We start from the raw sequence: 27,002 nt of genomic DNA on the forward strand, positions 1-27,002 counted from the left end.
TGCTGATAGAAACTAAAAGAAAAAAATTATACTATCTTTCAAAGTATCTGGTTTAAAACAATTGTCATCTTATGACCAGTTATTAGATTAAATGTTATTTAAATGGTTTTAGTCAAATTCAGTCAAGTACTTGTGTGCATGTATTTAAGCATCATCACAACACATTCTAACATTTGCATAAGTTAAATTTAAATTCATGTAAGTTATTGTTATTTTTCCCTTCAGCTTACCATTCGATGAAACAATTAAATGTCAGTGCAATCAGCTCCTGTTTTTTGTCCATGGTGTTTCCACTGATATCATCAAAAAAGAATTACCCATTTGGTGGTATCAGTATCTTCAAGACATGACTTTGCCAAAGAAAATTTCAGCTGGAAGAAATGTCCTGCTACTCCAAGCACAGATGAGCCCCCAGGGAGTTGGAACTCGTCTGGTTTTGTGGGTGAATGAAGAAAGAAGTGCCACATGTCAGTGGAACACTAGATCACAAGTTGGCATGTCAACAGCTAAACGGGGCCTTGAATTACTACCTTTCAAGAGGTTTTGTCGTAACAAGAAATATAATATATGTGCCAATTTCCAAAAGACAAGTCTTCACATATTTAAATAAACCTTTTGCAGAAGTTTTACTGTTAGGTGGAGAAAAACAACCCAAATTCCAGGTCAGTTTGATGGGGAAGAGTTGATTCATGGATTTTGGGTCATTTGACAGATATTTTCAGTCACATGAATAAGGTAAATCCTTGGATTAGAGGCCTTGAAGTGACATTGTAGATACTGATGAAAAGTCGCTTAGCTTATCTTTAGACACAAGTTGCCACTCTGGAAAAGGGATACTGAAAGCAGACACCTTCATTGATGGTCCAGCACTGGAGAAAATTCTTCAGACTATGAATAAGAGAGGTCAGGAAATTTCACTCCAAACGGGAATCTGCAAGCACCTATAAGCCCTGCAAACCACGTTTGAAGATGTCTTCTGCACAATCATAAGGATTCCTAACTTGCCAAAGAGGATCAGATCAAAAACCACTCCACTGGGTTGAGTTTGAATTCAAGCCAAGCACCAGCAGCCTTCTTCTTGAATTTACTTTATACCTTATTTATTTGATAATTTTTTAAATTCACTTTCAATTTGTGAAAAAGTGAGAGGAAGGTATAATTCTTTGGTCAAAGAATAATATTATAACATTGGTCAAAACTCTTTTTGTGGCAAGTGACAACTCAAACTAGCTTAAGTAAAAATGTAAATTTAGTTGGCCTGTATAAGTAAGATTTTTTTTCACGGTAAATCTTCATGGATCTGGGATTAAAATGATACAGGCTTGCACTATCTTTCTTTTATTCCACATTATGGGGAAAAAATGGCCACCCACAACTTAGTAACCCCAACTGGAAGATGAATCTCTTCCCCTATAGCTATGAAAGTAAAGTCTCATGGACTTTGGGGTCAAATGCTACCTTTTACCCAACATTCTCACTGAGACTGACTCAGGTGTCCACTTTTATGTCTAAAGATAGGTGGAGTAACTCATTCCCCACAGGAAAATGGACTTCTCTCACCAGTAACAGAGTAGGATACATGGAGAACTATTCACGGTCCACCTAGGTAAAACACACTTATTACCCCACAGAGGCAAACTGGGTGTGTTGAACAAGCATGATGTAAGGATTGTGATCACAGTGACAATTAAGTTATGTCTCTTACCTTGGTTTCAAAAGTTATTCAGTTCAGGTAATCTTTCCTCATGGCGAAAGAATACTTGAGCAGATTCATGGTTTTTGTGGTCACTCACTCACAGAAAATAAAAGTTCTTCAGTTACTGGTAGTGGTAAGCAGTTTCAATTTAAAAAAGTAGAATGCCCAGTACAAATTATGAAACAAAATCTTAAATTTTATTCAGTATCAAACATTCTTTTTATCCTAAACTGGGACCTGCTTTCTCTGGAGACATGTCATGGGAAGTGGCAGTGGAGGGTAGTGGGGGGACAGAGGAGAGTGTCCTTCTGCTCTTGGCGCCCACCCCTCCTCTCTTCAGAGATTCCTTAATGCAGGATCTCTCTCCCACAGCGACCTTGACCCAGGCGGTCAGATGAATTTCACCTCCAGATGGTCTTCTACCATTCTCTCCACACTCTTATTCCTGTATGTGTTCATCTTCCTCCTTTTCCTGCTGAGGTTTTCTGGCCCTTACACAACAAGATCCATGATATCCTACACATGTCTGACATCTGGCTCATCTGTGCAAAACCACAGCATAACTTGGTCTCTCCTGACCAGTACACATGCCAACAACTCTTCAGTAAAGTCTCTTACCCAAACTCCACTTTACCTTGACCCCTTTTGATACTCCTTAAGGAACAGGTCTTTAGAGCCATTTCCTTTCTAATTCTGCATACGTACGCTTCTTGCAGGCAGACAATTTTAACTGCTTTGTTCACTGCTCTATCTCCAGCACCTAGAATAAAAAGTGGCTCATTATAAGCACTCCACATTGAATAAATCAATATGAAGTTGAGATCCGTCCTCTGACACTGATTACTGGTACCTTTGTCAAAACGGAGACAGGAAAGTCCTGCTTATAACATCATTTTAGACGTACACAAATAATTCCCACATTTCCTCTATGTAATAGAGTAAATACAATTATCCCACCTACAACTGAAACTGCACTTACACTTCCCCAGAGGCAGAGAACACAAAATCAAATCTAGCTACTAAGTAAAATGGTATGTCCAGGATCTCTTGAGAAGCACGTGTTTCCTGTCCAATGTGATGTATCATATCTGGCAACATTTGACTAAATTGTAAGTTTAATCACCCTATGCTCTGGTTTATCTACTGTTGAGTCACAAACCACTCCAAAACGTAGTGGCTCAAAACAATAATGTTTATTTTGCTCTGCAGTTTAGCAAGGGCTTGGTGGGGACGTGCCATCTTTGCCCCTCTTGGAGTTAGCTGAAATGGCTTACAGGCTGATGGCTGGAATCATCTGAGGACTCAGGTACTCATATTTGGTTGACACTGACTTTCAGCTGAGATGGTGACACGTGGATTCTTCCCATGGGTAATTAGCTTCCTCAAAGTATACTGGTTTGGTTTCAAGGGCAAGTGTCTCAAGAAGACCAGGCAGAAGCTGTACCCCTACCAGGAGGCAGCCTCAAAACTCACAGTGTCAGTTTTCCCATGGTCACAGGCTCTCCCAGATTCAAAGCGAGAAAACACAGACCCTCTCCACATCTCAACAGACATGTCAAAATTGTACCATACTAAGAGCGTGGAGGCTGGGATACCATTATTGTGCTCACCTTTAAAGAACGTGCTCTTCTCCATCTCAAACTACCAAATATAATGATGAAGACAGGCAGCATCACCACCTTCGGAAAAAGAGCAAACGTGAGACAGCAAAGTGACGCTTTATACCATCTCCTGTGGCCAGGAAGGGCAAGGCCCACAGTCCTGATCATTGTTCCTCAGGCTGCCAATCTTATGCTCCTCTACAGCCGTGCCTGGAGGGGCTTAGGGAATGTCTCTATCTTTGACAGCTCTCTTTTTGTTAGTGATGGTTCTGAAGCTCTGGGAAAACACAATTAAGGGAATTAATCATAACGGTATTTTCAGGATCCAGGCTTGTCTTGAATTACCTAAAATCTGAGGTGCTGGTCAAGTATATTTCTCTTAGTCCCACCAGTTAGAATGCTGTTCTAGGATCTGATCACCTCAGACACACTCACTACCTTTTTGCTCCTCTCAAACCCAATGGGCTACTGTGTGACCTGCCTTTTGTTAGAAAGAAGAAAGTAGGGTATTCCTCCCTCTGCGTTGGTTGGCATCTCTGGCTGATCTCCTTAATAGTCCCATCCCCTGAGTTTCAGGAACACTTCATCCTCCTTCTGTCCTGTAAGGAGATGGTACTCCCCGCTGTTGCTCACCCCTGGGTTGACACATCATCCACTTGACTTCTCTAAACCATTCTATCATCTAACCAATTCCACTATTACATGTTCTTTGTTTCAAATATTAAAAGTACTTTAGTATCATTTAAGCCACTGTTATTCTGTTTCAGCAGCTGAATCTACAAATTTTTACAAGTCGAATTAAATCTATGGAGTGTTCTCTATCTAAATGGTGACCTCTCCCATTTTAAAGTTTATTATTTCTTTCAGAGAAGTATTTACTGAACATTTATTAAAAGCTGTATATTTGATACATCCTTCAATTCTCACAATTCAGTAAAGTTGGAGGATCACCCTGCTTTTATAGTGGAAAAACCTGAGACTCAAGATAAGTTAAGTAGCTTATCCAGTGTCTGACTCTTTATTATTCTTTTTTTTTTTTCTTTTGCGGTACGTGGGCCTCTCACTGCTGTGCCCTCTCCCATTGCGGAGCACAGGCTCCGGACGCGCAGGCTCAGCGGCCATGGCTCACGGGCCCAGCCGCTCCGCGGCATGTGGGCTCTTCCCGGACCGGGGCACGAACCCGTGTCCTCTGCATCGGCAGGCGGACTCTCAACCACTGCTCCACCAGGGAAGCCCTGACTGTTTCTTATTCTTAATGCTACACTACATCACTGCATATTTTATTTTCTATCATTGGTCTTTACCCTGATTTGAGACTAGCCATTTGATGCTTAGTAATACATTTTAGTGTTTTAGTGAGCACCTCCAAATCAGACATTTGTGTTCTTAATAAGTACCTTTTCATCTATACTTTGATAAATCAAAGTTTTGGCTGAGAATTAGCTACTATAAGAATCCAATTAATAATCAGATGTGGAGAGGAGGATAAGGCATTTCAGGATAGGTGGACATGACAAAATCACCAATGATTACTTTCATTTTTTACTTCTTGCCTACTAATCTCCTAGATCCTAAAAAATACATTTTCTGTAGGAAAAGAATCATAAATTAGTATGAAAATAATCCTGTTACTTCGCATACATAGTAGGCTTGACATGAGTTACAAAGAAACCATGTTGAGTTAATACAATGTCATTATTATAACCTATTGTCAGCTACTATACTGTCACAAAAGTGCCTCACCATAAAGTGATGGTTTAGTTGAGGCTACATTTGCAATGAAAATGATGAATAGTATCTAAACTTATTTGGTGTCACCTTGAAACCTGTTTGCAAGCCCAGGAATACACTTCTTTCATGTATATTTTATTACATGTAGACTAACTTAGTGACAATTTGAGTTTTTCTGAGTTTATTTTGGAAAAAAATGTTTTAAAAATGACTCGGGTGTAGACAGAAGTCAAAGACGTCTGTAAAGCTGAGCGTGAAAGTGACAAAAGCTTCAAAGGCGGGCAGTTTTCTAAGATGTCCCCCTATATTCCCTGTCCTTGGTGTACACACCCTGCGCAATCTCCAGGACTGTGAATTGAATGTGTTTTACTCCTGAGATTAGGTTATGTTATATGAGGTCACTAACCTTGAGATGGGGAGATTATCTTGGAGGGTCTGACCTAATCATATGAGCCCTTTAAAGCAGAGAAGTTTCTCTGGCTGCTCACAGAAGAGGAAGTTAGAGAAAGTCAAAGGGTCATTCTCCATTGTTGAGATGGAGGGGAACTCGTGGTAAGGAACCGGGACCAGCCTCTAAAAGTTCACAGCCACAGCCAGCAAGGAAACAGAAACTTCAGTTTTACGAGACCAAAAAGATGTATTCTGCCAATAACAAGAATGAGCTAGGAAAAGCCTAGCTCCACATGAGAACATGGCTGGCTGACACCCTGATTTTAGCCTGAGCAGAACCCAGCCGTGCTGTGCAAGGCTTCTGCCCTATACAACTGGAAGCTAATAAATGGGTGTTGTTATAAACTGCTAAGTTTGTGGGAATCTGTTATACAGCGATAGAAAAGAAGGTGGCCTGAGAGCTAGCTTTCAGCACACTCGGAAAACATGGGGTTGATGGAACATGGAGGGACGAATTTGCACAGCCTTGCTCTCCGTGGCCATGCTAGGGCTCCCCACTGTACTCAGAACAACTGGAGTGGGTTTATGGAGTACTGAAGTTCCATGACTCAGCTGTAGTCCATCAAAAGCACGTATGGCGTCCCAGCTTACCAAGCACATTTGATCTGGGCAAAACTCCAAGAAAACTCCAAGAAAACCCCAAGTGGGTTGAAGCTTGACTCCATCCAGCATTTTGGTCCATAACCACATGTGTAAGCTGATGGTAATCCAACACATTGGGTGATAGAAAACCCCTGTTATAAAGACGCTGTCTCCAAATCCAAATGCACTGCCCTGTAGAAACATGTGTCATAGTCAATGAAAACGGTGTACTGAATTTGTAGAGTAATCTTTCTTATTGCTTTATTATACAGTGAACATAATTTGGATTTTTGAGAGTTCTTGCCTGCAAACTGGCAATTTACAGATATGCACAAATACAATCACCAAAACCTAAACTATTGTTCAGGGTTGTGCTGACAATTATTTTCTTACCTCAAAGATAATTGTAAAGTATATTATTCAATTGTTCTGGGCAAATGAAATATTCCTGAAAAGCTGGACATAAACAAGTTTCTTTTAGTAACATAATTGCTACTGACCATATTTAATTTTAGAGATACAATTCATTGGCAGCCCTTATCTCTTTAACTATGGTGAATGTGAAGCCAGAGCAGCTCAGTTAGGGAGTGAAGTTACCCTTATTAATAACACCAGCTGTTCTATGTCACACTTCTCTATAAAATGTGTTCTAAATTTTATTGGTTTGCTCAACAGTTTTAGTACCTTCAAGTGATAGAATTATTATTATTACCTATTATTACGCTGGCTGATTAGGGCATGGATACACTTTTACCACAATGACATTTTAAGTCTAGCAGATTTTTGTATTTTACTTATGCCCTGAATACTAGAAGAATTTTATATACATTACAAAGCATGATATGTGGGCCATGTGAGAGGACTTTAGACAGCACACCTAAAAATAATTTTACTTAAGTAGTTAGAAAATAATATTATGTGCTGAGAATAATATTTATGGCAAGTAAAACCCTTATGCTGATTTTAAAAATTAAATATATTTAAGTAAAAATGAATGAATATGATAAAATAATAAGGTAAATATTATTTTTGTGTTATATGGCTATGGCAAAAATTTTGAAAGCGGCTTAAAATGATTAAAATTTGGGAAATACTACATCATTTCTAAACTTTTTACCTCTATTTGATTCCCAGTTTTGAAATTAGTTATACCCCTTTACTTTCTCACAATATATTTTCAAAAGCATCAAGATAGTGTTAGCAATTACGTTCATTTATTTTGGAAAATGAAGGCATTTATTTTTAATTATTTGAATATTTTTACTAAATGACTCACAAAACACTTTCTCTTACATAAAGTTTCTAGATTCAAACTTCTGTGAGTCTTGTGATGCATGTTTAAAATCCAATCAGAAAAACAGATTTATTTATTCATGAAGTAAATAATGAAAGTATTTACTTATTTATTTATTTATTTATGAAGCTCTGCTTCATATAAGAGTTTGAGTTTTGAGATAAGTACATTTGAATTTAGTCAATGAAAGAACTGATCATCAATAGTAAATCACTTTTACAGTGACTGTTTCTGTATGTTTTAAAGTTTTCATATATATGTAAATATTTACATACTTTAAAAACATATTTTAGTGTATTATATTAAATGATCTTCATACATGTATATGTATATATATATATTTACTTGTTATAAATGACATAACTGAAACCTGATCAATATTTGTGATTTGATAACAGAAATCACAGATAATGTTTTGTTAATCATCTTGTGTTCAGGATAAAACAGAACCAAGTCACTTAGTGCTTTTGAGAATGAACAAAAATACTACTTTGTTATGAAATATTCTGCGCACCTCCAAAATAAATTAGAATTCTCCCATCCCACCCTTAGGGCCTCTAAATTATCTGAATCCTCCCCAGATCATCAGCAATGAAAATGGATAATGTTTTATATTGTGGTCTGCCTCATTTAGTGTTAGTTACTACAGCTATTGCCTCTGTCTCTATCTTGCTGTGTGATTAACACTAAAAGCAATCTTAAGTTGGAGAAACAGATTCTTCTTATTTAGGTGCACCTTGGAATGCGTTATAATTACATACTCAAGGGAACTTACGCTGAACACAATTTTACATTTACATCATGGGCTCTGCCTGCAGCAGTGACAGTAAAGAGTAATGAGATGAAGCAAAGGTTGCTGCAAACTCTTCTTTGCAAAAATGGGAGGGGTAGACTCAAGGGAAAGAAATACTGCAAAAGTTCCATGTCAGATGGAAGGAAAATAATACACTTAATTTGAAAGGAATATAAGAAAGATTGTGTTAGTTAGGGAGCAGTCTCAGCTGATACAACAAAGAGACCTACATCAGCTCACAAAAGCAACAAAATATTTAAAAATTTTTCTCTCACATATCAGTCCAGAAGTAAGCAGGAGATTCTGCTTCATAAGGACATTCAGGAACTCAGGTTTCCTATGTAGGGCTCTTTAAAACCCTTGAGTTTCCGCTTGACCACATCTTCAGAACTGGCTCACCAGCACTGTGTCTTTACTTAAGACCAAGGGAAAGAGAGAGGGGAGCAGACACTTACTTGTGTTAAGAGCAAGACTGTTACATGTATCACTTCTCTTCATACTTCATCGTCAAGAACCCAGTCTTACATACCTACAAAGGAGAATGCGAGAATAGAGTCTCTGGCTGGGGTACTCACCAAAAATTCAAGGAGTTATATTATTAAAAGGAAAATGGATAAAGAATCCTGGAAAACAGAAGTTTCTGTCCTCGGCCTCTAGCTCCCACATATTCACATGCACCAATCTTCCCATGCAGAAAACACAGAGCCTCCCCAAGGAATGCAACTTCAAGTGCATCTAGCTGTTGTTCCCAGTTCAAAATCTAGGGTTGCCTAGTGATGTTTATTTCTCTCCAGCTGATCTAAAGGTGGATCTTCAAGGACCAGCAGTTCATTATCTAATACACGAGTTACACTACCATACGTCTTGATACAGGATAAAGAGCTGCAATAAAAACTACCATTCTGAAAATGACAAGTGGGAAGCATAGTAATCACTGTGATATTCCTGTTTGGCAGGAACTGAGAAGTCTTCCTTTCCAGGCAAGAAAGTAAACTCTTTGGTTAGGCTCTGATTCTGATCTCTGGAATCTCTAGAAAGAACTTGTTTGTCTACTGCTCTCATGGCCACTGGTCTTACCCTCTGGGAGAGTCATTCTTTTCCATTATCTGCTGCCTCAGTCGCTGCTGTTATACACTGAGGGAGGTGGGCAATGGAGAAGAGCCCACCGGGTGAGCGCACCAGAACCAGGAAAGAAAACCCCTTCCTCCTACAATCTGTCTCCAGACCCTTCTATTGACAAAGCTTAACAGTGTCAGTTGGCAGGCTCCATCAAAGGGAAGCTCCACTTTTGCAGAAGAGGCAATGAAGGGTGAATTTGGAGCTGAAAGGCATAACTTGATAACTGGCACACATCTGAAGTGAGTTGTTGAGTGTATTCCCTTCTTGATGACTGCACAACTTCTGCAGTCCGATTTTTACTGGTACAGGTTCCAGTTGGGGATTTCTGGAGACAGGTACCGAGTTTGTGATTTTTCTGGCAAACTGTTTCCCCCCAAACGTAGTAGGCTCCTAGTCTACTTGGTTCCAGTTATGTCCATATAAATGCAGTCCCAGTCAAAGATCGTATCTGGTTATAATTCTTAAGCTTTCATAGTCTAGTTTGTTTTCCAGTTGTTGTGTTCAGTCTATCCAACTTTCTCTTAATTTAGTAGTGATTACCTAGAGCCATCTAAAAAAATACTTAGGTGGGAATGGAATGCTCTTAATCCATTATTGTAGGGCTGGCTTCCACTTTCTGGCTAACATACATGGAGGCTCTTGAGAAATGATCTGAAGGATAATATTGTCTCCTGTGATTTGGAGTACTAAAGACATTAACTTTGCCAAACCTGGGAGTACCCAAATACTGTCACGTTCGTCAACTCAGGTTTTATACTACAGAATGAGAACGACTCACTTGGAACTATATTCCCTTTCACTTCTGCTTACAAAGTGTCTAATTCTTACCTGACAATCATTTTCCAGCCTGCCATATCTGCTTCTTTACTATCCACTTCCCAATCAATAAGCCATAAGCACATTTTAAAAGTATTTATTAAAGCAGCACCCTATTTCTAGGTAATAACGTCTGCATTAATTGGAGTACAGCTTAAATTATCATAACAATCATGGTTCAAACAACAGATAAATCTGTATTTCTCTCTAGAAGTAGGCAGCTGTTTAGGATAGGTGTACTGGTTATCTCTCATGTACAAAGAGACTAACCAACCACTTGGGAGACAAACTGGTCACCTTGAGTCAACCTTAAATTCTGAAGGGAGCAACAATTTGTCCTTACCGGAACAGACACTTCTTCCAGATACCAGTTTGCCGTCTCTGCCCACAGTTCCACCATCACCTGAAGACTTACAGAATACCTGATCCAATATGATAGTATATCACTCAGACCAAGAAACCTGCTTTACAACAAAGAAATTGGGGCCACTGACACATTGTCTGCTGCTGGTCTTAAATATTTCTCCTCACCCAGAAACCTAACAATAATGATAATAATAGTAATAAAAGGAATAGATAAGCACCAGATCAGGGATGATCACTGCTAAGGTGGAGTGCTCCAAGCATGAAGTATGTGCACTAAATCAATGGCCAGTGTATTAGGGTTCTCCAGAGAAACATAACCAATCAGATATATATATATATACACACGCACACACATACACATATATATGTTATTTATTTTTATTTTTTTAGTATCAATGTAACATTTATTCCCTAAAATTCCTTTATTGTTTCTCTTTCTCTTGAGATATAATTGACTTTGTATAAGTTTAAGATGTACATTTGATTTGATATCCTTGTGTATTGCTAAATGATTACCACCTTAGAATTAGCTAATACTTTCATCACACCACATAATTACCATTTCATTTTTTGTGCTGAGAACATTTAAGATCTACTCTCTCAGCAACTTTCAAGTGTATAATATAGCATATTAACTATAATCATTATGCTGTACATTAGAGTCTCAGAAATTATTCATCTTATAACTAGAAGTTTTTACCCTTTGACCAGTATCTCCCTGTTTCCCCCAACTCTCAGTCCCTGGTAACCACCATGCTACTCTTTCTGTAAGTTTGCCTTTTTTAGAATCCACATACAAGTGATATCACACAGTATTTGTCTTTCTCTGATTTATTTCACATAATGCCCTTAAGGTCCATACATGTTGTAGAAAATGTGAGGATTTCCTTTTTCTCTCATGGCTGAATAATATTCCATTTCGTATATGTACAACATCTTCTATATCCATTCATCTGTTGATGGACACTTAGATTTTTTTCATATCTTTGCTATTGTGAATAATGCTGCAATGAGCATAGAAAAAGGAGATTTATGATAGGAATTGGCTTGTATGGTTATGGGGACAAACAAGTCCCACAATCTGCCATCTGTAAGCTGGAGAACAAGGTAACCTGTTAAGAGTAATTCAGTCCTAAGTCCTGAGAACCAGGAGCTCCGACGTCCGAGGGTGGAAAAAGATGGACATCCCACCTCAAGAAGAGAGAGAGAGCGCTCACTCTTTCTTTGCCTTTTTGTTTCATTTGGACTTACAATAGATTGGATCATGCCTGCTCACATTGGTGAGGGAGGATCTTCTTTACTCAGTCTACTGAATCAAATGTCAATCTCTTCCAAAAACACCCTCAGAGACAAACCCAGAAATAATGTATTACCAGATATCTGGCCATCCCTTATCCAAGCCTAGCTGACACATAATATTAACCATCATAGCCAATACATGGTTATGTGCCCACAGAGCTAGAAGACATACTGCTCAGAACCAAGGGGCGAAATGAGAATTGGCTTCAAGCCATTACTCCCTGTGACTTACTTGCAGAATTTGTGCTTCTTGACTTTGAGTCTGCTGTATTTGAAGTCCATGTTTGGAAGGAGAGTGGGTAGGAAGTGTTTCTACTTGGAGGACCTAAAAAATACACTGAACTTGATGCTACAAAAACTATCTGGTAACTTTGGGCTCCTTAGTGCAGGGAACAAGTTGGGGGGGAAAAATTATTTATTTACTTACTTATAGACCTCATGGTAATCACAAATCAAAAGTCTAAAATAGATCTACACACAAAAAAGAGAAAGGAATCCAAACCTAACACTAATATACTCATCAAATCACAAGGGAAGAAATCAAAAGAAGAAGAAAGAACAGATAAGAACTACAAAAACAACCCCAAAACAATGAACCAAATGACAATAAGTACACACCTATCCATAATTACCTTCAATGTAAATGGACTAAATGCTCCAAACAAAAGACATAGAGTGGCTGAATGGATATAAAAACAAGGCCCAAATGAAATTAGAACACTCCCTAACACCATACACAAAAATAAACTCAAAATGGATTAGAGACCTAAATGTAAGACCAGACACTATAAAACTCTGTGAGGAAAACATAGGAAGAACACTCTTGGACATAAATCACAGCAAGATCTTTTTTGATCCACCTCCTAGAGTAATGGAAATAAAAACAAAAATAAACAAATGGGCCCTAATGAAACTTAAAAGCTTTTGCACGATCAAAAAGAATGAAATCTTGCCATTTGTGACAACATGGATGGACCTAGAGGGTATTACTATAACTGAAATAAGTCAGACGGAGAAAGACAAATACTGTATAACTTCACTTATATGTGGAATCTAAAAAAACAAAACAAATGAACAAGCATAACGAAACAGAAACAGAGTCACAGATTCAGAGAACAAACAGGTGGTTGCCAGAGGTGAGGGGATGGAGAGATAAATGAAATAGGTGAGGGAGATTAAGAGGTATAAACTTCCCATTATAAAGTAAACAAGTCACAGGGATGAAATATACAGCATACAGAATATAGTCAATAGTACATCTGACCTTTGAACAACACGAGTTTGACCTGCCCAGGTCTACTCATACATAGATTTGTTTCAGTGGTAAATACTATACAGTATTATATGATCTGCAGTTGCTTCAGTATGCAGATGTGGAATCGAGAATACGGATGAACTGGAAAATGGAGGAACCACATATATGGAAGGCTGACTTTAAGTTATACATGGATTTTCGACTGCAGGAGGGTCAATGTCCCTAACCCCCAATTGTTCAAGGGTCAACTGTGAAAACTCTGTATAAGTGACACATGGTAAGTAGACTTATCATGGTGATCATTTTGTAATGCTGAGAAGTATCAAATCAGTATGTGTGCACCTGGAACTGACATAGTGCTGTAGGTCAATTATACCTCAAAAAAACATTTAGAAAATGTGGTGGAGAAAGGAAATGATAAATGACAGTAACAGAGACAGGACTAGCTACAGTAATAGGACAGTAACTTTTTCCAGAAACCCTCTTATATTAAGTGCTTGCTGAAATTGTGGCCAGCCATAACTTTAAAGGAATGCTGTGATAAACTGGGATTAATGCAGGACACAAGTGGATCTGAGTGGTGCAAGGAGCGCATCGTGTTGACCATCTCTTCTGCACCATTTTTATCTCCCTAATCATACTTCTTACTGCAGCTACTTCTGAGGCAAGGAGTTCTTCACAAACTAACCAACTTTTCAGAGCACACAGACAATACTGCACCTTGAGCCTGTGTGGTATATGTCTTAATTTATGCCCAAGTGAATCTAAAAGATATCAGTGTATGTTTTCCAGAGAGTGGGATGGTTAACCACTAGAGCCATTTTAGTCAGCAGAAATTGAGAACCAGTAAGAAAAATGATTTCCCCTTTCTATCCCAGGCAGGCAGCTTTGGAATGCATTTCATAAGGGTCTCCAGAGGGTTTCAAGGAATGGAACACCAGGCAATTTTAGTAGTGGCCAACTTGATAACTACCTTCCTGTTTCATTCCTCTCTTCCTCATTCCTGCCCTTGGAACCATTTTAAAATAAACTACTTGCTTGCAGGCCTTTGTCTCAGACTCTACTATCAGGGCAATCCCATTTAAGGTAGAAGACTCTGCACCCAAAGGTCATCTAGGGTCCTTTCAACCTGTTGCTCTCTCAACCCTAGAGTTTCCATTTGCTTCTCTGTATAGTCAAAGCTGCCTCACCAGCACCTGGGCCATATTTCATTCCAAAGATAGGAAAAGAGATAGTGGAAGATAATAAGCACATTGCTTTAATGGAAATGATCTGGAAGTTGCACATATCACCCTTGTTTACTTCTCATTACCAAGAACTTAGTCTCATAGCCACCCCTACTGCAAAGGATCCAGGACTCTAGCTGGGCAACCATGTGCCCAGATAAAACTTTGCTGATCCCATTCCTAGATGGAGAGGGGAAAGAGACAGTGGGGTGAAATAAGCAGTCTCTGACAAGAAAACAAATAGAAGACGTAGTAATGCATATTCATAATATACTAAAAATATTCCCTTCACCACCAAGTAAAAATCTCTGGGTATCGGGCATACAAATAAGCCATACCGCCCATGCCTGACACTAATTCTGCCATTTTTCTCAACCAGTACACATTACATTTAGTTGCCACCTTTTTTTCAGTTCCCTTGGATTCTCAACACCCATTTTTTCACCTGTTCATTCCTTAGAGAACTTTATTTTTTATGGACATTTTATATTAAGAATAGTAACTGGGCTTCCCTGGTGGCACAGTGCTTGAGAGTCCGCCTGCCGATGCAGGGGACATGGGTTCGTGCCCCGGTCCGGGAAGATCCCACATGCCGCGGAGCGGCTGGGCCCGTGAGCCATGGCCGCTGAGCCTGCGCGTCCGGAGCCTGTGCTCCGCAACGGGAGAGGCCACAACAGTGAGAGGCCCGCGTACCGCAAAAAAAAAAAAAAAAAAAGAATAGTAACTATTTGTTTCAAACATTTTTAGTGTTTGTATTTTAATTTCGATTCTGGCTTTTTCTTATTTATTTTTGGGTTCTTATATATAACAATGGCTACTGGAGACGTATTTATTTTGTTCCACTAATTTATCTTGATTATTGCCAGTGTGTCTCATTAGTGTAACTTTATAAACCATTTAATACCTAGTATATTTCCCATGATATTCAATTTTTTTCTCATCTTCTCACCTGTTTGTTCTTCCAGATAGATACAAGAATTATTTTTGCCAAATGCAAAAGTAAATTCCACTAAATTTATTGGAGCAGCGTTGGCTCAATAAAGTAGTATGTGAACACTGATCTATTACCGTTTTCTCATACAGAAACCTGGCTAGTAGTCTATTTATGCAAGTTTTATTTTATGAATCTCAGTGATGTTTAAACGTTTCTACCTTTCACTCTGCATGTCTCAAGATTTTTTTCCTAGGTATTTTAAACTATTTTGCAGTCTTTTATTTTGTAACTTGTATATATTAGAATCTAGGAAAACCATTGTTTTTTACATCTTAATCTTATGGCAAAGACCTCACTGAAGTCTCTTATTAGTCTTATTTTTCTACTAATTTTCTTTGGGTTTGCAAAAAAGGCAATCATTTTGAATGCTAGTAATGATCATTTTGCCTCCACTTCTCCAATAGTTATGTCAATTATTTCTGTGATGTTTCAGTGAGTTTATTAACACTACCAAAGCAGAGCTAAGTCATAGTGGTGACAGCAGCTGTTGTAATATACAATTAAATTTGTTATGATCTTATTTGCATTATATTTATGTAGTTCTTTTGCATCTGTCGTGAGATTATCCTGTTATATTTTTGTATTTTTTGCAGGTGTTAGTGCTAACCTGAAGGAATGCATTAGGAAGCCTTTTCCTTTTTTTCCCCTTTTCTTCTAGTCTTTAAGAGTTTATAACAGCATTGGAACTGGCTCATCCTCAGATATTTAAAATAACTCAATGCCCCCAAATTCTCCAGGCTCAAAGCTTTGATAAGAGTGATTAGTTACATCTTAAAGTACATCTTGGTTATTGATCAATTTCTGTTTTCTGAATCATTTTTGGTAATGTTTTCTCCAGAAAATCAGTGATTACATCAAGATTACTTTTAGCATAGAATCCCCACATAATTTTTACCTTATTTTTAAAAACTAAGGTTTAAACCAAATTCCAAAGAATAAAAGCACAGAAAAAGAAAAAAAATCACTGAAAAAATATCACCACTCAGATAACATTGCAATGGACATTTTTGCATATATTTCTCTCAGTCTTTCTGGTGAGAGTCCTTTATGACATTGCAATGGACATTTTTGCATATATTTCTCTCAGTCTTTCTGGTGAGAGTCCTTTATGTAATTCTTTCCATTAAAAAATACACTCATTTTAAGTTTTTTTTTTTTTTTTTTTTTTGCGGTACGCCGGCCCTCACCCGGACCAGGGCACGAACCCATGTCCCCTGCATCGGCAGGCGGACTCTCAACAACTGCGCCACCAGGGAAGCCCCGTAAGTTTTTTTATTTGAACAGAAATGTGGTTATTCTACAAAGTTTGGAGAAAGTATAAACTCAGATATTAAATCCCCTCAAATCTTTCTGCTCAGCAATAAGTAATATTTTGCTGGTGTTTATATTTTGTTGAGTCTAATTATCATAATGTACAAGATGTTCTGAAAGGCAGTATAGCAGTTAAGAAACTGGTTCTAAATAAAACAAGACTGCCTAGATTTAAATTCTGGCTCTTTCACTTATCAGCCCTGTAAACTGGCTGAGCTGCATCTCTCTCTGTTTCCTCATCTGTAAAATGGGAACAGTGATTGTAGCAGCTATCTCAGTGTTGCTGTTGAGATTAAACAAATAACCAGGGTCTGACACTGCGTCAATAATTGTCAGATAACTATTACCTTTAAGTAAAATTAACATAAGGATATTCACAAGTCCTGTATGAAGGATGAAGGGCTGACACTCCTGTACCTCCCGAGATGCACAGGAACCATTTTACCTCTCTCCTGAGCCATAATGAGTGGCAAGAAGTCTGGTGAGTCTTTCTCAGGCCTGTCACTGGAGTGAAGTGCCAGGGCCAGCTGTCAAACTCCCAGTATAACTGGGATGTCTGTTACCTACCTGTGCCCAACCCTCACAAGACAGGAACGAGCCATGATGATGTTTCCGCACTCTTTGCTCTCCTCCAACCCCAGCTGTCCACATTCCAGGGAACTTTTTATGGCCTTGAAAGACAAGAAGCTTTTCTTTGACATCATTATGCAATCTTTTAAACTCACTGTTCTGTGGGCATGGGTTCATGAGATTAAAAAGTCTTTGGGAGACCTTCATCTAACTCTCAGATTAAAATGGCATCAAGACAGACTGGACACCATGCAAATTCCAGGCACTCTGAAGTTAAGATGACTAGGAAATACGAAATATTGTTATGACTATAGCCCAATAAATAGGCAGTTAATTCAGGTGGCAGTAAGAATCCAGTAGAAAATAATTTTGGTCTTCATCATCTGTTTCAAAATACACCGTTGTTTTAAACACTAGTCTTGCCTCTGGGTTTTCCATATGAATGTAAAAGACCCAACTGAAACTAAAAATGTGTTCTGTTTACCATTATAGTCCCCCAAGTACTTAAAATTTTATAAGGATAGGTTAATAATTACTAGGCAAAATCCTTAACCATGTGCATATCATTGATGATTGATAAGTGGATAAACAGATAAAGAGAGGGAGGGGGGAGGCAGGAAAAAAGAACAGAAGGCAGGTAAGGGGAAGGAGAGAGATTAGAAAACAAAGAGAGACACAGAAAGGAAGGAAGAAAAAGAATGCAGGACTATAACTGTGATGATTCCTGGAGCAAACAAAAAGTCCTAAAGATTTAGGAAGAGTAAAATTCTGCTGTCATTAAGTACATTTTCTGAAGATAACTTTATTCATTTTATCCTGTATGGTCATCTCAGCGATCAAATTTGCTAGGCAATTGCTTAACTCCACTTCAGTTTACCTTTGCAAACAAAGTCACTGGGTCAACATAAAAGACTCAAACAATTTCAAAAGTGGAACATTTTGAAAGCATTCTGTTTGCGAATACAAATATACCTTATGGTTAACTATTTAGTAGAGATTGATTTCCTCAAACTTGGCTCAATTATTTGATGGGTTTAAGACAGAACAGTGTCAGCATTACTTAGAGTATTAAAACATGGTGAAAGTGTAAAAATCAATCATTAATCTCAAAATTTTCTTCAGCATCTTAGTAGCATGTGTTCTGTGTTTAGCTAGCATTGTACTAAAAAAAAGTGGGCAAAGATCACGGCTAATTCATTCTCAGCTACTTAAAATAATGGCATTATGTAACATGCTTATTTAATATCTGCACTGTAACCTCACTGAATTATCGAGTTATGACTTTACCAACTCCCAGGTAGAGTTTTTTAGGCTCATTAGTGCTTCCTTATTCTAGATCCTATCATTATCCAGAACCAGATATATGTAAGAAACCTATAATTTAAAGTTGAATCACATGACTGTATAAATGTCTTGCTGTCTCTTAATTTTTTTAATACAGCAAATGAATACAAAGTAATAACCCTATATAAAAAATGAAAATTACTTTTGGATGGCATCCTTTTGGACAGACCTATGATTAAAATATTACAGCAGGCTTTAAACATCAGCAGGTTGAATAAGTTTTTAAAATGAATAAAATGTGTTTTGGGTCTTTGATATTTTAATATTCCACCAGCACTTTAAGTAGGCAAAGCCCTTCTGTAGCAGTGAGATGTCTCATATTCAGTATAAGCAAGAACACCAGGAATTTATTCTCTGACAAGTAGCATCAATCAACTATGACTGAATGGTTTCACTTGGTACTAAACTGCACGCTCCATTTTTGGCTGGAAAAAAATTGTAAAATATTAGATTCCTCACATTAAGCAAGGATCAACATACCATGACTAAATCTATAAAAAACAAACAAACACAAAACTTGATTACTGTATTTACGGATGCTAAATTTGATTGAGTTAAAATGTGCCCCTCTAATTACCTGTGTGTTATAATGTGTGCCAAATGCACACACTGTTTTAGTCATTTCCCTTCTGAACTCCAGGAGCACCTATTTTTGGAGGCTTTTATTGTTAGTTACCACTACATTTTACTAATTCCAATTCACACACGGGATTTATCTCCAAATCACCTACAATCTCCTTACGCACACATAGCCTTTAGTATAAAGTTATGCATACATATTTTCACAAATATTTGCCAGTTTATTAAGTAGCTTACTTCCCAAGGACTACAATGATCTGGTGGAGAACAGGAATGGCCAAAAAGTAAAACAAAAAACGCAGTAGTCCTGAGGTCATCGACTCAGTTCTCATTCCCTAAGTTACACAAAAGGAAAACTGGTTGGGAGTTACTTCTGCAAGATCTGTTCTGAACCCTTTTTTATCACACTCTGAGACCCACTAGTAAAGCTCCCACAATCCACCAGATCATTATTCCAACCCATTCAGCCAACCCATACAGATGTGCGCAGATAGCTTTTTCTTTATATCCAGTGCCCCTCATCTCCTGCTGTTCAGTGTCTTTTTCTATCCTTTCCATCAAAGTAAGCATAATCTTCAGCCTTGACCTCTGGACAAAATTTGGCATCAGATGAGGAATTTAAGAATGGTGTGAAAATCTACTGCAGTGCATCAGAGAATACACTAATTGTAAAATAATATTTGGGATGGGAGTGATCTTCAATTTATTCCACAGACATTTACTGAATGCTATTTTGCAGTCATTTTAGAGAATACAAAGTAAGATCTGTTTGTTGTATTTGAGGAGCTGAGGCATCACAGAAGCCTCATTGCCGGGCCAAGGGCACCAAGGTAGGGGGATAGGACTTAACTTTGAGCATGGCCAAACCACCACCCGCCTACATTGCCCATTGCTACAAATAACCAAGGCTTGCAGATTATGAAACTAACTACATGAATTAAAAGAAACTACTTAAAACTATTTTCTGTGCTAATTTCCATAATTGCTTACTTTTGTTCCCTTTCTTATCTTTCACTTTGTGTGTTTTCTTAGCTTTTCCTAGTAATTTCAAAGTTTAGTGTTTTATTCTGCTAGTGGTTGCTTTGAAACAAAAATGTTTAAACCATTTCTGTATCCTAATTAACAAAGCGAGGCAAAGACTGCTTATTTACCTTCTATGTGCCTCCAAAGGCTCATTTTCCAGTTTTTGCTGTTTGAGGTTTCAGACCCTGACAGTCTCTTTACATTCTGTATCTTCACTTCTTAAAGCAATTCTTCAATGTTCACGTTTTGTTAGCTAACATGACAAATATTTCATTTATTTAATGGCTTCCCCATTCTAGAGGTCTTTCTTTAAATAACCTGTTAGTTGACTGATATAGTTCTGTAACTTTCCTAGAATGAGTTAAAATAATACTATCAGCCCTTGCCATTTTACTCAGACAAGAATGACAACTGGGGGCTTCCCTGGTGGCACAGTGGTTAAGAATCTGCCTGCCAATGCAGGGAACATGGGTTCCAGCCCTGGTCCGGGGAGATCCCACATGCTGCAGAGCAACTAAGCCTGCGCGCCTACAGCCCGTGCTCTGCAACAAGAGAAGCCACCGCAATGAGAAGCCTGCGCGCTGCAACGCAGAGTAGCCCCCGTTCGCCGCAGCTAGAGAAAGCCCGCACAAAGACCCAACACAGCCAAAAATAAATAAAATACATTTTTTAAAAACATTATTCTTAAAACAAAATGACAGTTGGGTGGTTACTGAATTTGAGTAATCATTCTCTCTTTAGGCCTCTTTAAGCGGCATCTAAATCCTGCAGAGGAAAATCCTGAGGATCATCTTACTTTACTTTTTCTAGATTGTTAAAAAAAATATTTTCCTTAATTCATTAATTTTACTTAAGCTCAGTCTGAAAAAAGTCCTAATTAGTTTATGTAGGCCTGAGACTCTAACAGTGTCCAAGCATGACATAGTTCCATGAGAAGAGGGAAGGCATGGTAGGCGGAATAATGGTCCCCCCAAATATCTGCATCCTAATCCCTGGAGCCTGCAAACAGTTCACAGTAAAGGGGAATCAAGGCGCCCGAAGGAGTCAAGGCTGCTAATCAGCTAACCTTAAAATAAGATTATTTTGGAGCATCTGTGTAATCACAAGGGTCCTTAAAAGTGGAAAAGGGAGGCACAAGAGGTCAGAGTAATGAGGTGTGCAGACTCCGCTCACCATCCTTGGACCTGAAGACGGAGAAAGGGACAGTGAACTGAACAGTCTCTAGAAGCAGGGGAGGCAAAGGATCCTCCCTGAGAGCTTCCAGAAACACTGCTCTGCAACACTTCAACTCTAACCCAGTAAGACCTGTGTCAAGACTCCTGACCTACAGAACTGCAAGATAATACATCTGTCTTGTGAATGAAACATATGGCAGAGATGAAGACCTGAGCTGAGTAGGGTAATCAGGGAAGGCCTCTCTGACCAAGTGACATTTAAGCCGAGACACAGAAGCAGCTGAAATCAGCCAAGTGCATCACAGGCCAGTTAAAGAATGTTTGCCTCTTACATGCTGAAGTTGTCACCTTACCTGAAAATCCTCTCCCTTCCCTCCTCCCACCCTTCTCCTTACTGCGCTAGCCAAAACGTATTCCATTCCCCTAGCCCGCAGGTGGGTACCTGTTGTTTTATATCTTTCTGCCAACCTGCCCACCACCCTGCCCAGGTGTCCTGTACTTCCGCAAGGGAAGCCTACTCTGCCGCTGGTGATGAAGATGGTGTGTAAGGGTCAGGCCTGAACAGGCTTAGTCCCCAGGTTAGTTCAGGTGGGTTTTGAGACCTAAACTTGTCCAAGCTGAGTGAAGCTGAAACTCCATTTCGAAGGCAGGGTGAATGGAGGCCTATTTTTGGCTGAATGAGAACCAGGATAGCTAAGAGTTTATATATCTCACTGGGCAAGAGACATAAGAAAGTAACTTGCCTAAGCTATCAATGGGGAAAAAGCTGGTACTTAAACCAGGAAGTTTCCCTCTTAAAACATCACACTAGAAAACTCCTTCAGTACTTCTTTAAATTTCTCAACCAAGTAGCCAAGTACCACGTGGTGACATACAACAGCAGTCTTCCAATTAGTTTACATATTCAGATGAACTTACGTGAAGGCAGGCGTAGTTTTGAGGAAATCAACTGCCATCCACGTTTCTGTATGTTGTTTCCCAAAACTAATCTGAGAAGGTACCCGGTGTTTCCCTGTCTCAACTGCCCTTGCCTTACATCAGACTATGTCTCAAGCATACTGGTTTTACCAGTATATTGCTTTGTCTCAGGGTGCCACAGACAACTTCTTTTTTAATCAAGGCACCCCACACCAATGTAGGACTTCTTGTATCCCTGAAACCTGCTAGGAGTATTGTCAAAAGTGAGCACACCATACAGTATGTCAGCGCCACAATATTCTAAGAACGCCAAGTTGTTTAACAACCAAAATGTAGATTTAGAAACTAGAGGGCAATTCAGAACAATGACAAGAAATACTACGTGAAACAGAGCCCAACTTCATCCAGCCAGAACCTGCCAGAACCCGCGCGTTCTCCTTACTCTTCCTCGGTGGTTTGGTGAGCACTCTGCTCCACCCTGGTAGTCTGAAGGTCAGTTGTCCATTTTGTGAGATTTAAGAGTCAAGTCCAAGATCTACTTCCAATGTTATCACCATTACACTGCCACACAAATGGAACATAGAAGGCAAGATCTTTATTTTCTTGACCCTTCACTTAGAAGAAAGGTTTTCACTTTTTGCCAGATTACTAAATACTGTGAATCTTTTACTTGCCATCTCCTTTAACACTACTCTAGTCCTCCCCCCTTCAACTAGGTTATTGACAGACCGCCAGTAACGCACTTTACACTTTTAAGTCCCAAATGTACTAGCAGACCAACGTCTTTTATGTTTGCCACGAGAGTCCACTGAGCCTAACAGCCACATTCACCCATGCGAACTTCCACTCATTTATGCAGAACTTACCAGGTACCCTCTATGTGCTAGGTACCATTCTACGTGTTGAACACGCATCAACGAGCAAACGGCTTCAAATCTTTGACCTCACGGAGGAGCATCCTAGAGGGGAGGAAGGCATGTTTTTTTTAAATGAAGATTCCAATTCTGGTTTGGGGAAGGGGCTCAGATCCTGCATTTCTAACAAGATCCCTAATGATGCCACCAGTAGTCTATTAAGAAAAACGACCCAGGGAAAGGGGACAGAGAACATAGCAGAGCAAGTTTGACAACTGTGCAGACTGGAAGCAAATAGGATTACATCAGTTATATGGGGAGAAACTTTTCCAAGACAAGGTTAAGACCAAGTAAAGTCGATGAAGAGAAAGTCCGCCTGGAAAGTAGAAGGTGGGGACGAGGGGAGGCAGAATAAACCAGTGTGTAATGACAATTAGGGGGTGAGCTGGAGGGTCAAGCAAGTTTCCCATTTAAAAAGTAGTCCATTATATTATGACTAACAATACGTACAGTCAAGAGCAGAATCAGGCATCAGAAATGTTCACAAGGCAGAAACTATACCCTATTTAAACTCAAGAATTCTAAAAATCAAAGATGTGAGAAAGTAAAAGTCTGATCATTTTCTTGAGGAAAAGAGGGCTACAAAATCACCTGCCTTTACAACGACCCTGTAAGAACAGGGTGACAGCCAATCCTCAAGGAAATCCAGTCCAGCACAAAGGCTATTACACACCTGGTGCATTAGGTGTTGTTACCAAAACAAAAAGTATCATTGGAGAAAGACACTACTACTTCAAGTTGGGAGAGGATAAGCCTGTTGATTCACAGGCCAATTTAAGGTTGGTGCTAGCTGAAAGGCGTCATGGCAAGCAAAGTAGTCAGCTATGAAATAAAGAATTAAAGTATATGAAACATAAAATGGTGAAAATGGCCGTCTTCTAGTGTAGTCTCCTACCTCCATCCAAATTCCAAGGTGCTGCTTTGACATTCTGCATTCCTCTGGCTCATCATTTTGGGCAATTTAGGGAAATGGTTACATTCTTAAACACATTCATCAAGATCAACAGCTTTCTCATGTTTGTCCTCCTAGCAACCAGCCCTACTTAATCCCCAAAGATTCTATCTAACGCATCTGGACTAAAATTGCAGAACTTTGTATTTTGAAAAATATCTTTGGGTAATTATAATGCCCAACTGGGGTTATGAACCTTGTCCTAGAAATGTATGATCACTCTAGAATTCCAGCAGTGATTTTCACTGAACTTGATGCCTAGCCTAAGGCCACCTAGTGGCTTGAGGGGTTCACATACTTGACCAAATGCAGATAATTTTTATCTACCCTTGCAAGGTTCTGAAGTCCCAGCTCCGTCAATCTGTTGAAGAGTGGTACAGATCATTGTATCTGAATTAAATACAGAAGAATGATTCCTTTAAAGTTTTCCAATGGAATTTCAGTCTACAGAAGTTGAAGTCAGCATCAACAATTTCATAGTACATGTACTTCTTATAAAGCAGACATGTAAAATGAGTACATGCTCCATTTTCTCTTCTATTAAAGTGTACACACGTGTTAATCATGCAGTTAAATGGGGATACTACAGTGGACTTTAATTTGGTGTCATTTTGCTGCCAACTTCAGGTTTTTGTCCTTTACCTCCATACCATGTTAAATACTTACCTCATTAAGGACAAAACCTGCATGTATGCTGGCATGTGCTTATTTGTAAAGTACTCAAAATTGGAATTATTACTTTACTGGCCGTAAGTACAATCTAGTATCTTCTTTATAAAATATTTACTATGATCGTTAACACTCAAGATCGTTGAGGGTTTTGGAGATTACTTTTAAAGATACTACAGATCCATTAAGAAACACTCAATCCTACTATCAGTAAGTACTGTGGTATTTACTAAAGGCAGTTGTTTTAATACCTTCACACTTTGGTTTTCTCTTGGCTTAAACTTCAATGCATCAATAGACAAGAAAACTTTATGAACATATGCACCAATATCCCAGTAAGGACAAAATGCAGACGCTCCGCTTAACTAGATTAATAAAACCTCAACTGGCTGGTTTTTAAGTGCCTATGATCTATAATTTAAGACAAACAATTTGTAACTAGAGTCCTTATCAGATTTTAAGTTAATGTAACAGGAACTTAAGTCAATCTCCATATTAAATCCAGTTCAAGAGTGATTTGAGTATTTGTCAGATTCAAGACAGTAGGTCAAGAATAATATTTTATTTATAGATTGACATGGGTTTAAATTCAGAGCCCATTTACCAGTTTTATATCCTTGCAAATAAAAGTTTGCTAATCTCATTCCCTTATCTATAAAATTAGGATACAAATACAGACGCCACAAATATCAAAGTTAGGTAAGATAATACAGGTAAACCACTTGGGTATCTGTTCCTACTTCCCCAATTACCTCAATTAACAAGCAAAGGTGTTTGGATCTTTTACAGTAACAAAAAACGCCAGAAAAACTGCCACAACCAAGAATAACCTTAAAATTTTTATTTCAAAATGCTCATTCTGGGCAATTTGACAAGTAGTTTTAAATGCATGATTTTATTTATTTACATTAAAAGCACTAAAACAACTCAAATAGCATGACTAAATTGCAAATATGTAAGCGTCTCCAAATGCTGCATCTGCTCAATTAGAAAAAGAAAACTAAGCCTTCTTCAGTAGTTTTTCTATGGGCTTAAAATTCATGAGATACATCCATCTTCGTTACCCTTGAAAACTCAGTAAGAATATTACATCCTGAATTTAACTTAACGACACAAAAAACATTAATTCAGACTTTAAGCACAATGAAAGCTTAACAACCTCTAAGGCAAAGAATTATGTGCTGTCTCAAGTAGGCATGGTATTATTTCCAGTTGGACAACAAAAATTGGCCTCATATACTGAGCTCTCCTTACCTTTACTGCTTAGCTTCGAGGCTCCTAATTCTCTGATGCTAGACAAACTACCCCCAAGGTTGTCAATTACTAACAGAACAGTACTTCATTAAATACATAGTAAACTTTAATGTGACACCGAATTGTTCTCCAGGCAGTTGTAGGTTGCGTTTTGTCAGGAATCATTCTGTAGGGCTCTTCAAACTACAGGGAAAACCCTCAAGTCTGGTTTGCTCTGCTTAGATAGGTTTGCCTGTAAAACGAAGATCTGAAAGTTTTTAGTAAAATCACCACTACTTTGCAAGCATCTTTGAAAAAGAATAATTTGTAAAACCGTAAGTGCTGTCCTTTAAAACACAGACTGGAGAACTGTAATATGAATAACATGCAAAAGAAGATTATGAGGTTATTTTTCTGAAGATAGCCTTAAGGCTATCAAACTGGAAAAATTAAGTCATTAAGGAATGCCAAGGTTAAAAACACTATAAAAAAAAAAAAAAAAGGTTGGGGGCTTCCCTTGGTGGCGCAGTGGTTGAAGAGTCCGCCTGCCGATGCAGGGGACACGGGTTCGTGCCCCCGTCTGGGAAGATCCCACATGCCGCAGAGCTGCTGGGCCCGTGAGCCATGGCCGCTGAGCCTGCGCTCAACAACGGGAGAGGCCACAACAGTGAGAGGCCCGTGTACCGCAAAAAAAAAAAAAAAAAGTCGGAGCTGTTTTTCCCCAGGTCAGCTACACATGAGGCAATTATCAGCTATAATCAACTTATTCACTTATTTGTATCTAAAAATGGCTGAATGTCAACCTTTATATTTATATGGCTTTTCCTCAGTGTTACTTGAAAACTATATTGTCAAGCCTAAGAAAATCTTTAGACTCAAGAACACAAAATTTGCCACACATTTTAAAGTCAAAAACAAATCAAATGCAATTCCTACTAAACTCTGTAACAACCTCAGCTCCACTGCCAACACCTACATGAAAACGTTCACATTTATTAAAAGTCCAGTTAAGTTCTGAATACATGTACTACAGAAGTTCAGCATCTAGGAAGAGTTGCCATTTAACCTTATGATTCTTTTATTGGGTTGGCC

At 38.6% G+C, this 27,002-nt stretch overlaps 1 long non-coding RNA gene across 1 annotated transcript; it reads right to left on the reverse strand.

Moving 5' to 3' along the window:
- Positions 1-607: 607 nt before the first annotated feature.
- Positions 608-8,679, reverse strand: LOC112392103 (uncharacterized). Its single transcript, XR_003001627.1, has 5 exons — positions 8,603-8,679; positions 6,070-6,252; positions 3,307-3,375; positions 1,706-2,456; positions 608-888 (listed from the first exon to the last, which is right to left on the reverse strand). It is a non-coding gene; the product is annotated as an uncharacterized LOC112392103 (long non-coding RNA).
- Between the last annotated feature and the right edge of the window lie 18,323 nt (positions 8,680-27,002).

The sequence above is a fragment of the Neophocaena asiaeorientalis genome, unplaced genomic scaffold (assembly GCF_003031525.2).
Source record: "Neophocaena asiaeorientalis asiaeorientalis breed wild unplaced genomic scaffold, Neophocaena_asiaeorientalis_V1.1 scaffold378, whole genome shotgun sequence".
NCBI lineage: Eukaryota > Metazoa > Chordata > Mammalia > Artiodactyla > Phocoenidae > Neophocaena > Neophocaena asiaeorientalis.